General features: G+C 44.7%; 1 non-coding gene across 1 annotated transcript; it reads left to right on the plus strand.

Annotated features, from left to right (window-relative positions):
• Positions 1 to 10530: 10530 nt before the first annotated feature.
• TRNAA-UGC lies at positions 10531 to 10602 on the plus strand. The gene has a single exon. It is a non-coding gene; the product is annotated as a tRNA-Ala (tRNA).
• Positions 10603 to 17586: the final 6984 nt, after the last annotated feature.

Here is a 17586-nt window from a genome sequence, read left to right on the forward strand (position 1 = left end):
ATGATTACAGCGTAGCCGGGCGTCCGCGGCGAGCGGCGCACAAAGCTGTGGTAATTAATCACAGCGTCCCGGTGAATACCGTCTAAAATTCGGCGAAACAATCGAGGGAAGTTGCGCCGCCCCCCTCCAGTATATGCGGCACAAGTGCCATCCACAGGCGAGCGGAGGGTGGTTTCCATCGGCCTTCCAATCCATCTGTAAACTGTCCACTTTGATGGGACGACAATCACACCCCCGTTGTAACGAAGCTTCGCGGCGGTATTGTCTCGTTTGCGCGAAATTCTAACGCCGCGCCACGCTGGCCCACCGTTCCGGGTATCGGGTTGGGCTGAAAATAAAGATCACTCGGCGTTGATTGCGCCATTGCGAAGTAATCGAGGAGTAACGGGCCGCCGATGGATCGCACGCACGCACCACCCCTTCTATTATCACTCGTTTTTCCTCCTCTTTTCCCTCCTTGTCGCGTATACTCCATTTACTTCTTTCCCTCCTCCTCCTCTTCCTCCTCCTCCCTTCGTCGAAGGATCGAAGAACGTAGGCGCGGGGCGAAGGCCGCTACGTCGATTAACGGCGATAAACTAGGAAAATTGCATGGACGAGCGACGGGCGGAGAGCGTGCGTGGACGGGGAGGGCCGCAGGGGGCGACGATCCGCCGTAAAAAAATAATGAAAAAACGTTCCGGAAGGGGGATCGAATTCGGGAAAATCAATTTTGACGCGCATTTATTCGGCATCCTCTCCCCGCCCCCTTTCCCTCTCCGTAGTAATTAGAATAATTTAGGGACGTGATTAAAATGCTTCTGCTCGCGCGATCAGAATAACAGGGGAACCGAAGCCGAATCGAACAGTACCAATACGCCTCTATTATTTGGACGCGCCCCGATACACGTCCATCTCTGCCGCTTGAATTCCTTTAATTAGAGAGAGGATTAATATCGCGGCTACGGGCGAACGAAAATAAACAATATATCATTCGTATAATGTATTTCCTATATATATACGGAAAAAAGACAGCATTTCAATTCAATTCTCCTTCACCTCCTCGAGCTCTAACATTTCAACCAAGTTATAAAGAGTATAAATAATAGAAACGTCGTTTGGTCGATTCGATTCCTATATATAAAAGTGAGTGGACGTGGTGTTTAAGCGGGCACGCAGGTGTAGCAGCATGGGATGTGCGCGGGCACGTGATGGCTGGAGATCGCTAAATCAGAATGATCGATACGGGCGATCAGACGAGGCTAGGATTACGGCGACGCGATTTGTTCGGCAAATTATACCGGCAATCACCGACTGTCCCGCTTAATCGAGTCGTTATGGCTTCCTATATAACGCTGAAAGCCAATAAAATCGTGGGGATATATCGTTCGGATGAAGGGAGGGGGAGGGAAGGAGGGACCACTTACCGATCGAACGACCGTCGGACACGACGAGAGGGGTTATAAAAATATTTTTAATTGCCAATCCTTGGCCACGTGGAATCGCGCGTTAAACGCGCCTTTCGTCCACGAGGAGGAGACCTGTCCGTTTTCGAGATCGATCGTCGAGCGTGGATGATTATTAACGTTCATACGTGAATATCCTTTTACGAAATTATGATTATTCGCAACAATTTTGGAGATTAGCTGCAGAGTCTTGCGTAATATCCGTATGGATCTTGAACCGACGCCAAAGCGAAAGGTTTTTCCAATGGGAGCAACAAGTGTCGTATTCCTCTTATTTTTCTCGTCGCGTATATAAGAAAATATATATATATATATACATATATATATGTATATATGTATATATATATATGTAGTTTGGTAGAGAAGCTAGTTGAAATTTAGTGGGCAGTAAAACTTTCGGCGTATATCTCGCAAAGTGGCGGCATCCATCTTGGAAATGGCCGGGACGGTACTACGGTTGCCACCGGGAGGAAAATGCAAATTGTCGAATATTTATACGCGACGCTGTTCGGGAATGATTTGCATCCTCGCCTCGAATTTCTCTCCGCCGTTTCTTATCCAAGAACGAAGCAGGAATACCACCTATCCGTCGAACCGAGGAAAATCTTTCCACCGTATATTTCCTCCATTTATCGTCGGAATGGAAATCTCTCTCAGTCTCGATACACTCCAATACTTGTTTCCCGCCAATCTACTTTGACCCGCTTTTTACTTTCTCTCGACTCGATCTTCCGATTAATGTACCCTTCGTATCTTATCAATAGTTCTTTTCACCCGTATCGAATCCATGACGAAACACCTTGTTACATTTTAACGAAAAAAAATAAACGAGTTTGCAAAGTCATTCGTTTCGAGTTAACGGATAAAGTTTCCAACGGAGTTATTTTCTACTTTTGTCCAAAGCGGGGAAACGTATTAAAAAGAAAAAAAAGAAACTTTCACGGGATGAACAGAGGCAACAGTTGCGTTACCCCGCGTACACGGAGCGAAACGCAGAGGGCAAGCAACGGCGGGTAAGCAGAAACCGTACCGATGTTGTACAGCAGCCGCAGCTTTCCCATTTTCCGCGACACCATTTCCGCCGCAATATCGCGCGGCCACACACGTTTCCATGCATTATGCAACGAATGATATACGCACGATATCGCGCATTATGCGAGCGACAGATGTAACAGTCTGTTGCGCTCGTTGCCACCGACTTACGTTTTCGCCGAGAGAGAGAGACGTGCCAACCAGAGGCGTTCCACCGCCGTGAAACAAAGTCTGCCATTTAGTTCGCCGCGCCTCGTATTTCCTTCGAAATTTCCTGTCGAACAACTGCGTCTACGGAACAATCCAGAAAAGGCAGGAATCCCCCCCTTTTTTTTTTTTTCGAACAGCATGTTTCGAAATAAGCGGTCGAAACGAGATTCGCGAAAATTTGCATTTTCGACTCGCATTTCGTATCGGTTGACGCAATGGCAGGTTTGCATATGCAATCGTACCGTATGTCGCGTTAGGTATATGTATATATATATATATACATATATATATGTATGTACTCATTACACATGTATGTATACGTATATAATATATACAGATTTCTATATGTATATAACGTTAACAAACACGATAGAGGTTGTACATAATTATAGCCGGTACACACGCATCGTCTGTCGATGTCTGCACATAATGTATGTACATATGTATAAATATATGGACAGGAATTGGCACACACGTAACGCGACGCGTATACGTGTGTTGTATATGCATAGGCATTATATGCCTATTAGAGGAATACGGGGATGTATACGTAGGTACATACAATATAGACACAGGAAGGAAGAGGAGTGGGATCACGGGGGATAGTACCATTACTAGTATTGATGAGCAGCTGACCAGAGGAATTGGTTCAGCACGTGTGATCGATCTACCTAATCTCCCTTTGCGGCCGGCCAGATGCTAATCTTCGATCGATATCTGCCTACGATACGATATTATTACGTTATAGCGCGTGAAAAAATTTCCAACCTCGATGGAAATTATCAACGTATATATATATATCTCTTGGAACCGTATCCGTTCGTAGAATTAGCTTCTCCTCTCCTCGATGAAGGATGTAGCCTAACCTAAGACAGCCTTTGCTCGATGGAAGCTCAATTATCGAAATCAACGCATTAAGTGGAAAAGATAACTAAGAAATTTTGAATAAAGTTGCCCTATATGCTATATTTGGCATTACAATTATGTTTCGAACGATAAGTAACTTTATTCGTAACTTTAGCTCGACAGCAACGATCGTCCTAATGCCTATTAATGACAACATTCGGGGAGAAATCGTGTCAAGGAGACAATGAATCCAACGACCCGTGCGTGCTCCACGGGTTTTCGAAGCGAATCGAACGAAATATGTAACGTTGTATAATCTTCTGCCGTAACGCGTTCCACGCCGCAGAAATTAAGCGGAAAAGATCGGTCTAAAAAGATAGTGGATCCGTTTCGCACGAGATCGCGAGAAATGTCGATCGTACCGTTAACATTTCCCGCGTGCATATAATGCAAAAGGCTCGAATTACCATTATTAATTATCGTGTTTTGATACCCACTTCGACGGAGCGTTTCGCGTATAATTTTTACGACGGTCATTTACAACAGTTTTACGGTTTCTTTACGACGACGACGGTTTCTTCCTCCTCCTCCTTCTCTCCCCCCCCTCCCCTCCCCTCTCCGCGAGAAGCACGAGAAATTAAAGATCACGGAAGCGTGAAAATTCATCGTGACTCTCGGATCGAGACGACCTTGCAAATTTGCGACAGAAGGTGAGAGAGAAATTCGCCTCGTTACCTTACTTTTGTAATAATTCCTCGTAACAAGTCCCCCGTTTCCGGCTCGCTGCCCGACTCGGAAGACAGAGAGAGAGAGAGAGAGAGAGAGGCAAGAAGCAGGCTAGAAACTCATTAAGCTTCGAATCCATCCACGTGGCGTCCACGCTCCTTCCTTCTCCTCGCGTGGGTCGTCCTCACCTGGATGCGTACGCGCCGAGAAAACTTATTATGCAACGGGTGCGTGAAGGATCGCGCGGTGGATGCACCCCTCCTTTGCGCTGAGCGGAACGGGAGGTACTTTGCTAAATTAAAGCGCGAACCTCACGCAATTCGGGCTCGCGCATATGCACGCATGCGACAGACGCGTGCACGCGTCCTGCACGTTTGCTCTCTCTCCTCTACACGCACCTATCTTGTCCGAGAAATTTCGAGCCTCGATGCACGCTCGCGTGTCAATGTGAATTACGTGCCACGCTCTTCTTCTCCGATCATTATTATCGCTGCGGTTTGGAAATGTTTGGATTCGCTCGTTTATTACTTTTATCGCGAGAGTATATATATCGATATATCGAAGAGAAAAAGGTTTTGATTCCCTCCCGAATAGATTGGGGATTTGTTAAAAATTCATGCACGGGGATCGTTCGTTAGCGTGTCATCGATACAACCTTTTTTTTTTTTTTTCTTTTATTATTGTCGGTTAATGCGGTGTGTGATCGAGACGAGCACGACGATCGAGGGGAGCACGAGGGGAACAATGAAACGAAAAGCTAGATTTACTTTATTGCGCGCAGGTGTCGTTGTTCGTGAATTATCCCCGGTGTATTAATGCCATTGAATGCCGGGACGGAACGTTCCACGGAAAATAAATAGTCGTCTTTCTCGTATCGCATCTCCTCGTTCCAACGATTATCATAATTTCACCGTCGAGTACGTCGTCGAGTGGCTTTATAACTCTCTCTCTCCCTCTCTCTCTCTACCAGGGAGCATAGTAGCACCCTGCGTAGCAGAACGGGTATAACGCTATCGTTTAACGGTGATTCGGATATAACTGCATTTTCATTCGTTCGCCATTTAAATCGAAATGCAGTTTGTTGTCTTTGTGGAGTTTTAATCGAATATCTCGTGCCGCCTACCTACGTTCCCTTTATAAACCTAACCCTGCTCTCCCCCCTCTCCCCGAATTTTCAACGAGAACCCGGCAATTGTTATACGGCAATCGATTAAAATATTTTCATTAAGGGCCGCCGCGTGCGGAGTTTGGAGGACGCGTGGTGCAACGAATGATTCGAATCAGGGCTGATTGTAAATTAAGCGCGAAACCGCCGTTGATTGGTTTAAAATCAGATCACCGCGAACGTTCGTCGGTCAGTAGTCGGGCGCGTCTATCGTTCGTGTGCATCTGCACGGGAGAGAAGAGTTGGCGGGAGTGCATCGAGGGAGAGTATGCAATAGGGGGGAAGGGGGGAGGGGATATATTGCATACAGAGAAACTTCCCCAAAATGAATTACACCATGGCGTGGATCGGTTGCCAGGCAACGCGAATTCCTCTCTCCCTCTCGCTCTCTCTCTCTCTCTCTCTCCCGCGTTGATGCGTTCTCTGCCTCGCGCTCGGTTTTTGTTTGTATTACAGTACAGCCCTGTCACGCGCCCTGTTGTATCCGAATATCGGGGAATTTGTAAATTCTGGGTCGAGTTGGGTCAATTGACCCGTGCGCGAAGTAATCAGCGATTTTGGGGAAGAGGAAGGGGAAGGGGAAGGGGAAAAATGGATTGGCTGTTTTTTTTTTTTACATCGATATGTTTTTTCTTTTTTTTTTTTACGTCCAACCAGAAGCGTGACACCTGGAATTTACCACTTGTCGTTTGCATATCATCCACATTTGTGACATTATGCGATCGCGAAATTTATCTCGGATACAAAATTCACGGGGATGTTTTTTGTCTCCTTTCTTTTTTTATCCTGCGTTCCACGATTTACAGTTTCAACGTAACGGGTGACGGAGAACGATAAATTTTCAGCGTGACAAAAGCGGCCCCGGTGTCGCGGCCGTTTCCACGCCAACAGGTATGTTTATTTTTCCCTTTTGTGAAAAAGATCGCGAAGATTTCGCCATTCATCGGCGAACGTCGACAGAAAAAAAAAAGAAAGAAAGAAAAAAGAAGGATATTGGAACGTGCGAGGGGTACGAAACGAAGTGTATTCCTTTCGTTCGGTTCCGGCTGCACTCGACACCGGAGTTCCCACAACCGAATGGATCCAACCACTCCCCCTCCCCCTCCCCTCCCTCCAGTTTCACGGTTGTAACTGCGATTTGCTCTTTCGCGAGCCGGCCTTTAAACTTTCAACCCTAAAAGTGTTTCACGCTTCGTATCACCCATTGATCGAATTTAAAACTGATGCGTGTACCCGTTCGGGTGACATCGCTTTGACATCCGGATGTACTGATTTTACAAGCAGGCACGCGGCGGAAACGGATTCTGGGAATTAAATTTAGGGTTAAAAAAAAAAAGGAGAAAAGAGAGACGATCGTTTCAGATCCATTCATTCGATCTATTCAACGTGCGATAAGCGGGACGAATTCTACGAAATCGTGCGACGCAGCATCAATTAGTCACGTCGATCGTGTTAATGATAAGTGCGTTGCAAATATCTAATAGTAATAGAGATAAGTAAAGAAATTGCAGTTGAATCATCAGTTTTAAAAGCTTTCGCATGCACCGATTAGATTAACTTGCTTTGCTAACTTGTCCAGATATCGAAATGATCTGGATATATATCGATAACGATCCGGTTTCAAAGGATTGATGATTGGAAACACAAGCTCGGGAGAGAGGTTTTAGGTTCAAGGACTTCGTTTCCCGAACTGGAACTGGGTTTCCAGGTAAGAGAGGCGGATTCCGCGGACAGCAGTCCTCGTCCGCAACTTCGTCGAACCGAATCTTTTACAAGGAAACAGGAAAGCCATAGTAGAAAGGGTGACGACGGACGGTGTGTTGGATTACATCGTTTCGTTCCGTAAGAATTCCACCCGGCCGATATATGTCGTATTCATTGCGCAATTCGACGAACCGAACGACCGATCGATACGGCGATAATCCCAACGACGATTCCCATTTCAGAGTTCCTTTTTGGACCGCGTCCAACGGAATGGAAACCACCCGTAGAGAGAGAGAAAGATATTCGCCGTGGCGGGAATCGAAACAGTATCGATAAGACGGATCGCATCGATCACCGTGCGAATAAAAGGAAAGCAGAAAGCGATCCGGTTCACGCAATAATCGTATCCGGCGTAAAACGGCGAGGATCTCGAAATGGAAAATTATTCACGCTCCGATTCATTCATCGGTTTTCCTCGATAATGACTCCTAGTGAAGGGAGGGGTTCGCGTTAATTGCGAACGAAACGGGTGGCAACACTTGTCGCGCGGCGGGAGACCTTTCGCGCATCGCCACCGCGTCGAATCGTAAAAAGCGCCGCTTTGCATACGATCCAACGAAATCGGACGTCACGTTCCTCGAAACGGTTCCCTTATCATCGACCGAGGGGTCCTCTGTTCCGGTCGTTAGAGGCGCTCGTTTTATCTCCATCGGCGGTGAACAGCCGGTGAATAGGTTTCCCATAGGTTGCTCGAGGATTAAGTAAATCTGGTCACGTTGAATCACGGAGGAGGAGAGTTTCGAACGCGGCCTGATTCTCCCCCTTTGTCTTCTTCTCGCGTGTAAAAAAAGAAACGAAAGTATATGGTCGATAGCGGAAAGGAAACTCGAGGACCCCGAGCGGTAGTATTTACAGAGAACTTTTCCAGAGAGAGAGAGAGAGAAGGAAGGAAGGAACGGACAAAAGGATCTCTCTCACCACGGGCGGTCGGCTACTCTGCAGCGGGTTACTTTCGTGTAAACAGGTCGAGCTACGGGGGCTGTTATCGCGGGATTATTTCTTTCGTTCGTCGACTCGACTTAAGGATGCTAAGAATAAAATATGCACGGCTGTTTCTGGGAGCCGCCTTTCTTCGCCAACGTTATCCCGCCCCGTTCTTCGATAATTAGGCCCGTTAATTGCGAAACACCATCTCTCTTTCTCGTTCTTTTCTCCTTCCTTCGGATCTTTCTGAGGAGAAAGAGAGAAAGAAGGAAGGGAGAGAAATGGTATTAAAAGAATGTTTACGAGAGGCCGGTTCTCGGGTGTTAAAGTGTAATAGGACGTATGCCTTTGGGCGCTCCTTCTCTCAGGATTAATATCGCTAATTGTTAGTCTCAAAGGATGCGAAGTATGTCGGGTTGAGGAGCTTGCAGGAGGGGGAGGGCTGGGGCAATGACTCGGAAAATTAAGGATTAAGACTTCGGGGCTAATATCGTGCCTTCGTGTTCCTCGTGAAACATGGGCGAAGGTGGTAATTTAAAGAACAAAGGGGTTTTTGTCGGGCTTAAGAAACCGTTTCCCGCGGAGGAACCGAGAGGATTTGCGTTCGACACAACATGATACGAATAATGTTTCTCGCGTTAGCGGGAACGTTAACAAAGAGGTTATTCTATTCTATTTCTTCTTAAAAAATAAAGGGATGCATTAAATTTTTTTTCTTTTTTTTCCATTATCGAGTAGGAGGAAAAGGAGATCCGTCTCCGAGTCCGTCTATTCGTTCTTGTTTTTAAGATGCGCCAAAGAGTATTGTTTTAAAACACCGCGCTATCATTCTCACATTACTGTTTGCTTTGCCTTCGGACTTCCAAAGAGGGAGATTCTCGGATTTATACGATAAGAATGCTCGTTCTTATTCGTCCGCTTCTAAAATATCACATTACGGGTATCGGGTTACGATTTATCAAGTTTTTTTTTAGGCATACAGAAAATTTAAAAGGGGGATATCAGATTGCGAGTTACTGCGTTGTCAAAAGAATATTGACTTTTTGCAGGGACATTGGTCATTAAAGAGAGAGAGAGAAAGAATTGTTTTCACGCAATATTTAATTTACCGTGTTTGAGTTGAGCTATTTTGTCACGCATTGTGAAAAAGTGTATATAAAGCAAGTATAATACGATCATTAAGATGTATCCCGTTCGCTCCAAGTCAAGTGTTACAGACTGGTTTAACAACACCTCGACAGACATAATTAAGAATGTATCAACGCAACGTAAATGGATGGTAGCAGTTATCAAGTTCTTTCAGCTGTTGAAACAGTCCGCCGCGTCGGTTCGTAAGACTTCCTTCTTCTTTCTTTTACGGCAAAACCACCGTCATTTATTATAATGCCTCCATTCCGCGCCACACATATAAACATCTTGGCCTTTAGAAAGCAACAGGGAACGGTTTACTTTCACTTTTACCCTATTCTCTGCGTGCACACTCGTCGTATCGGCTGGACGCGATGCAACGGATCTGTTCAAAAGGTGTCGGAGGATCCGACGAATTTTTATTTCTCACTTTTCGTAGCGTAGCTTCACCTTCCTCTGAAAGCTCGTGCGTGGGATTTTCCCATTGTAAATCAATCTACGTTTGACGTAGTAGCTGATACACGAGAGTTTCACTACTTTCTAACACGCGTGTGAACGAGACGAAAATTAAATTTTACGAATAAGAATCTGAAAGAGGAGCACGCGTAATAAACGAATGGAAAAGCAAGAGGATTTATTTTTAAAAATATCGATGATTCGGGAAAGCATAAATTCGTACGCGTGAAATAATAATTTATAAACCAGACCAGGTTCTCGAAACGAAAACAGAGGAGGTGAAAAAAGAAAAAAAAGGAAAATGCGGGCGGAAGATAAAAGAGACGACGGTGCACCGGGTGATAGATCTTCATTAGAGGTTGTCGGTGCATAAGTCACGCGACGGGGGGTGACTTTTAGCCACCCTCGTAATTCTTCGGCACGTACTCCAACCCCGTGCGTGGATCCATAGCAATAATGGACAACAATTGCGATAGACGATTATCGATTTTGCCTCGGGAGCCACTCGTAATTCGCGTAACAGGTCTTTATGTGGATTATACGACGACGGTCAAATTATACGTTATACGTTCGGATACGATACATCTGTTAATAATATCGGTATTACATAAGTGCAGAATAAACTCGTAACAGACACCTGGTCTCGATCTCGACGATATATATATATATATATATGGAGAATATATAGATATTTGAACATTTGTTGGAATAATCATAAATAATTGCATTGATTTAGCGTGTATTTTTCGTAAATATTTCATAATTAGTTAGTATACGAGTTACATTATCGCTTCAACGGTTATTATGGAGTATAAATTCACATAGAAGTATCGTGGGGATGTAGCTCAGTGGTAGAGCGTTCGCTTTGCATGTGAAAGGCCCCGGGTTCGATCCCCGGCATCTCCAATTTTTTTTTTTTTTTTTTACGCACATTTGCACGATGATACATTCTGTCAAGATATTACATTACTTATAATTTTATGCTCGAAAAGTGTGTACGCACGGTAATTTGACGTGTAAATTCTTATAATTCTCTGTTCATACGAACGGAACACAAGTGAATACAAGGATGGAATTAATCGAAATCATCGATACGACTATTGTACAGTCGAGCAAGAAACATCGTAATTACGATATATATTATAAACCTTCGTGCAAGTAAAAAATAATTACACGTTATTTTTCAATGGGAGGTGCTTATACGAGCTATCTTTTATTTGTATAATTTTATCTTGATTACCGATAAATCAAAATAGAAGAAAAGGAAAAAAAAAAGAAAAAAGAGAGAATACGGTGGTTTATACAGTGAAATCTGATATTCGTGTAAAAAAGCATAGAAGTAAATTGAAATAACAGGAAGCTGTGGAGTGCACACGTATAATCATCGATTCCCCTCCCAATCTCGCTCGCTCGCTCGATCGTTCGATATCAGCAATCAGCAACTTCCTCCTCTTTTCCTTTTTTTCTTTCTTTCCTTACATTTTTTATAAACCTTTTTTTTCCCAGAAACCTCACAACTCCCGACCGGACAGAGATATTTTACGTTTCGCGAAGCCAGAAAATCGCGGGATTCGCAAAGATTTTATTAAGGTTTCCGTGTTTAATTTTCCGGGAACGTATACGACGATTCTATTAAAATGGAACGAAACAAACGCTGGTGTGCGCTCGACGCGCGAGCCAATAGTAGAAGAAACACACGAGCAACGACGGGTTGACAGAGAGAGGCATTTTTAAGGGAAAAATTGGTGGTGGAGGGTACACGATACAATGGTCGGCGCGCTTTAAACTAAATTTTAATTATTCCACGCCCCCGTCGTGTTTCCGTCGCGAATAGCTCATGGAGCTCGCCGTACCTACGTACGTAAATGAAAATTCTTTCCTCTTCTGTTGGAAGAGAGGGAAAATACAGGGAGCAAATCGTTCGTAGCGTTTCTTTCATCGTACGGTGAAAAACAAAGGCGAAACACCGGCGAAAATATAACATATATATATATATCTCGGGTAGGTAAACGGGGTTTGGAGGGAGAACGCCGGGAGAATAAACGCCGATCGAGCGTGGGTAACACGAGCCCCGAAGGGGTTGTTGCTCGTTCGTTTCGCATGCCTCTCTCTCTCTCTCTCCGCCTTTCCACCTTCCAGTTCATCTCGGAATCGAACGAAACGGAGAAAGAGAAGAAGCGGAGACCCTCTCCCTCAAAAAAAAAAAAAGAAGAAAGAAAGGGAAACAAAGGGAGCAGCAAAGAAAAAAAATTGCACGTAACTGCAGAATCGTGTTGACTGCAGCGGAATAACACGGTTCCCGGATCCTCTTCCTCCTCCTCTTCACTAATCCAGTTAGGACGAAAACTGCATCCGAATGCAACGGGGCGCAAGAGTGTTGCGCCGCGTGTGGCGTCGAATCTCGGCGCGGAAAGCGCGCGGGCCGAGGAGAAAGAAGCGTGGAGGAGCGGTCGCTTCTGGCTAAACGCATTTATCGGCGATGCACCGGGGGAGAAAAATCAGAGCCCTCAGAGTCGTCGCACCGCCATTGTCCCCGTTGGAGGGCGAGGGAGGACGCGAGAGAGGCGGGTCGAGAGTAAGGGTTGCGAGGGAGGGTTGCGGGGTGGAAGGGGTTGCGAGCCATTCCTCCGGCATTACGTCATACGTCGATTCCCCGGGGGGATTCCCACGGCGTCAACCGACGACGAGTCGAGAAACTTCGTCGCAACGAAACGCTTTCTGCCAGGTAATAATAATACGCCTCCTTCTCCTTCGTTTTGCACTTATCCACCGTTATTAGCGATATTAGAAGGATAGACTCCGCAGTTTCCTTTTCTTTCCTTTCGCCGAGAAGAGGAGATCTCTGTTTGCTTTGTAGGGAGAAGGGAGAGAGTTGTTGGATATTTGTGGGAGGAAGAAAATTGAGGTATATGATGAGATATGTCTCATATATGTATATGTATATGTGTTTAATTGATTCGAATGGGAAAATTGAATCGGTTTTCGAATGAGTTTCACGAGGAGAGAAATTCTTCTCGATCGAGTTGATATATTTGAAGAAAAATTCCATGTACATACAGTTTGCGAGAGGAGATAAGGGTATTAATTCGAAAAATCGAGCGGAATCGAACGAATTGGTTCGACCACGATCGTCCGATAACAGTCATAGCAATCGTTTTTCGAATCGTTCTCGTGTAAAGAATTTTAAACGGAAAAGAAGAAAGAAAGAAAGGAAATCGAAAAAGAAAAGGGAGCGAATAATGGAAGCGGTGTCTCGCTTAGGGGCAATCGTCGTCGCGTGCTCGGGGGGGAGGGAGGAGGGCTAAAAATGGGGCTGCCGGGACTGATTAATCATCGGCAATCTCGCGAAAGCGCGTCGAAAAGACCGCGGCCATTAAAGGTAAACGACGAAAACTTCGTCACCGGGCGAACCCGTTCGAACGCTCGTCGATCGGGGTGGACCCGTTATTTGTTTCCACTCCACGCCCTTTCGCCGCCGGGAGGAGGGAGGGGAACGAAGGAAATAGAAGAACGGGCGGATAATTTAATTGAAATTCCCCTGCCACCTTCCGCCAATGATAGCGTGGAAATTATGGAAAAATCGAGTCATACGCGGGTCATACGTGAAAATGGAATTATACGCGCGTAGGAAAACGAGGTTTGGCCCGATGACGCGGACGGGTTGGGAAGGGGGTTGCGCTCGAATCGAATCGAAAGAGCGAGGGGAAGGAGGGTTTGTCGGGACAAAATTTTTTGGTTTTAAATTTCCGCGCAAATTGGCCTTGCAAAATTACTCTCAATTACCGCGTCGTGCTCGAAATCTCTCGATGGTGCGCGCGCCTGTGCGTGTGCACGCGATATACAGGTTCTCGAGCAGGCTGTGCGCAACTCGGTTGAAAAATATCTCCTATCTCGAGCGTACGAGTTTTCCACGCGTGCACGTGCACCGCGTACGTTGTACAAATTGCTCGGTGCACAAATCGATCGATAATCCGGCCGGTAATCGAGCAGTTTTTCCCCGAACCGATATCGCACGAGCGGAAATATACGTACACAGCCTCGAAATACCTGCTGGGGGGGAAGGCGACCACTTATAACGCAATTTGTTTTAATTAAAAAAAATCGCTCTATATCGATAGAATAAAATCCGCGTTATTATATATATCCCGTTTGGAAAAATTTGCACGACGTATAACGCGTCTCGACGTTGAATCTCTCCCGCGTTAATTATGAATCGATCGCGAGACGATCGTGGCGAAGGCCTCATCTCGGTATGCGCATTTTAATTAAAAGCGGCCGGGCGGAGAAAGAGCGATATCTCGACGCCGAGACAAACAGAAACACCGATCGTGTAATTCGATTCGGAAGGTGCAAATATTTGACAAGGTTGTAACGTTGTGTTTCCAGAGGTTAGCCAGAGGCGCGGTTCCTCGTATCCGGAGCCGGTGCAACCGAGTGCATATAGACACTTCATCGCCGCGCATCCGGAATCGCCGGAGGTCAGTTACGCGAAAATATTCCCCTCCGCCGCGTTTCGGGAAACGCGCCGTTTCGAAACCACCCCGGCTGCTTCCACCCGGTTGGATTCCGCCGCTCAATCTCCGGGTTTGCAATCGTTTGCGCCGATTCGAAACGGAACGGAGAATTCTCGGGCGGAGAGAAAATATCGGCCGATCGCGCGTAATGGAACGCGGCAACCCAACAATGGGATCCCGCGCTCGTTACCTATACGCGAGGCACGCATCTACCGGTCCGCGCATCCGCTAAATAGCTCGCGTTTATCGCTTATGAATCACGGATATGTAGTCGGCTAAGCGTAGAGACGCGTGGAGAGGCGGGCCGACTGTTAAAGCGTCCACGTTTCCCCGCTCCTCATCAATTGTCATTAAACGACATGATTATTGAGCGTGTTGACGATTATTGCGGCGATAGGGCACCGTTAACGGGAGGATAACCCACGATACCCGCGATGATCGATGCTCGATACGCATTCATCGAGTATTTGGTTAATGGGCGGCACATTGTGTCGGGCCGGTGTGCACGGCCTCGCGAAAATACCGTCCCCCATTCGACGTTAACGAGCCGTTTCGAGGAGAGCTTTCCAGTTTTATACAAGTCCTCTTGCCTGGGCTTTTCCTGGCCTCGGATCGTTCCGCGTGGAAACGGGAATAATCGATCTGCAGGCGAGTCTGTCGATAAATCGTTTCGCGGTTAATTGATTATTTTAATTTTTCCAACGTGACTCTTGCTCCGCCGCTAATGATTTCGATTGTCCTGGGAAAACGATCGTTTAACGGGGCAAATGATCGTATCATCCGATTAATAGTTGGACGGCGATGATTTTGCGTTATTGAAACGAACACCTGTACCGCATATCGAGTGTATTATCCGCCCGCGTGTTTCCCTCCCATGATTCGCCGAAAATAATAGATTTATCATCCCCAATTGGCTTCTACCAGTTTATTTCCACGGAGGATCCGTATAACGCCCTCGCGTATAATATTATACGCGACATGGCTGATATACGCGCCCGGGATTTTCTCTCCGCACGATATGCAACACGCGGGACCGTAATTCAGTCGATGCAAGTCATCGGGATCATCTACGACGTATGGACTACGAGTACGCTACTAACGATCCATCATTTACCGAGACAGCCACGAGTATTAGGCTAAAGTGGCGGCGTGATTCTGCTAAACGCGATGCTAAACAACGGTATATACCTCGCTCCTGTCGCCAACCTTTCCGTAACTGTGAAAGGAACGATATCGTTTCGATGCGAGAAGCCGAAAGAGATCCGCTCTGATAAATCATTTGAAATGTCACGTATTCCTTCGCATTTTCATATCAAAATTCATAAAAGGTCAAGGATTGGATTTCTAAATAATTCGTATAAGTAATATCTTCTTATCTTCTTATCGGTGTCAAGAGATTCTTATCGGTTGAAGAGATTCGAAGAATGATGAATTTAACGTGATTTTCCATAGATCGATGAAATGGAGAAACGAAGAAAAAAATGAGAATATATCGATGAATATATAAGGATGTAAAAGGAGGCAAAGTTATAAACCATCGGCATAAAGAATACGAAAGAGCCAGATTTATCTTCTATTTTTCCAACGTGGTCGTATCTGCGATCCGTAACGAGGGGATCCTCACTTGCGAAGACCGATTTCGGCTTATCTCGCCGGCTTATCAGCTACACGAATATTCACGCGAATTTATCGATCTGTCTGCAGCCGTTTCGGCATGGCCGGTGTTCTTTTTCTCTTTCTAAAGCGTCAGTTTTACGCTCGTCGTTCCCGAGGGACGAAGATAAGAAGAAAAAAAAAAAAGAAAAAAGGAAAAGGGAGAGAAAGAGAGAAAGGGAGGGGGAAAAAAAAAGGAAAATAAGTCTTACTTGGAGTCGCGTTATGAGCATGAATTTTTATATTGAGATGTTATCGCGTTGCTACCGAGAAGAGAAAATAAAAACGAGAAGAGATTCCGCGACCATAATGACGTACGTTCGCGATTTCCTCCTTTCTTTTTGTCTTTTTTTTCAACGTGCGAATATCTTCTCGAAGAAAAGAAAATAACAATAATAAAAGATACAAAAGTCACGTGAGAGGTAACGACCGACGAAATCGATCGTAAAAATTTTCGTTCCCTATGAGTTACCAAATACAAGTATAACGCGGTTAATACGTTATATGAATTCGCGTTAAAGAAAAATTATGCTGTTATTTTTCTTCGTATAACGCGAAGAAGAAAATAATCTAATGCTCAACTAAAACAGATTCAAGATTTTTTAAATAAGGTGTGTTTATTATTTGGCACGTTGTACCAAGAATCGTTGTATAAATAGTCGCAATATTTTTAGGAATATATGTTTTAGGAATTCGCGTTATAAAAATTCGAGAATCTATTGTAAGTCTTCCAGTTTTAAAAATAACGAGTGATTTGATATCTTTAGAATTTGATAAATATATATATATATATATCGGAAGATTAATGCAGTTTCATTATTTCGCGATTAATATAAAAATAAGATTGAACAAGAAAGATAAAAAGTTAACCATGATAAAGAAGAGGACTATGTAGAAAACAGCAGGCTATTGTGAAGAATCCATAAGGGAAAGAGAAAGTTTGCACGTGTCTATAGAAAAACGTTGAATACAAGGTCATCTTGAACGAGACCCTTTTGGAGAAAAAGTGTCTGTCAAGATTATGTGCGCGTAAAAGAGCCTAAATGCGCATAAAACGGACAAATATTTTAGAATATATTGTTTTAAAAATAACAAATATATCCACAAAGACGTAGACAAAATTTCATACACGACGTATTATCTTTGTTTTCTTTTTTTTTTTCTTTTTCTTTATTATCTTTGCCATTATCTTTGATTTTGTCCTTGCGATGACGAATTTCTAAGAACGCAATACAGTTGAATGTGCAATTTCGCAGTGAGAAAAATATATGAAATATTAACGTCATATCGGCGCGGAAACGAAACGACTCGATTTGCCTGTCCGCTTACGAGAAAGATGATTCCTCGTCGAATTACGCAACCCGTTTGGCGAGAATAGACGTCACGCATTCACCGTTATATACACTGGCGGCCGAAAGCGAGACCACCTCTTTATCATGATGATAACCTGCGACGATCATTCGCTGTCTGTGATGAAAGCGTTTAATCATTGCTCCACGATACCAACTTCCTGCCTTAATTGCCCCGTCTGTTGACTTAATTAATTGTTTCTGCCGCGCGAGAAGTATATAATTTCTGATGTTACACAGAGACGAGATGTTACACAGAGAGTTTGTATCATGTACCGACGTATTGCTGCATTTTGCAAAAGATTTTTCATGAAAGTTTTCACATGTAGCTTAAACTAATTCTAGTTTAAGATTTCCAAGAAATTTTGTAATTT

The sequence above is a fragment of the Apis mellifera genome, linkage group LG2 (assembly GCF_003254395.2).
Source record: "Apis mellifera strain DH4 linkage group LG2, Amel_HAv3.1, whole genome shotgun sequence".
NCBI lineage: Eukaryota > Metazoa > Arthropoda > Insecta > Hymenoptera > Apidae > Apis > Apis mellifera.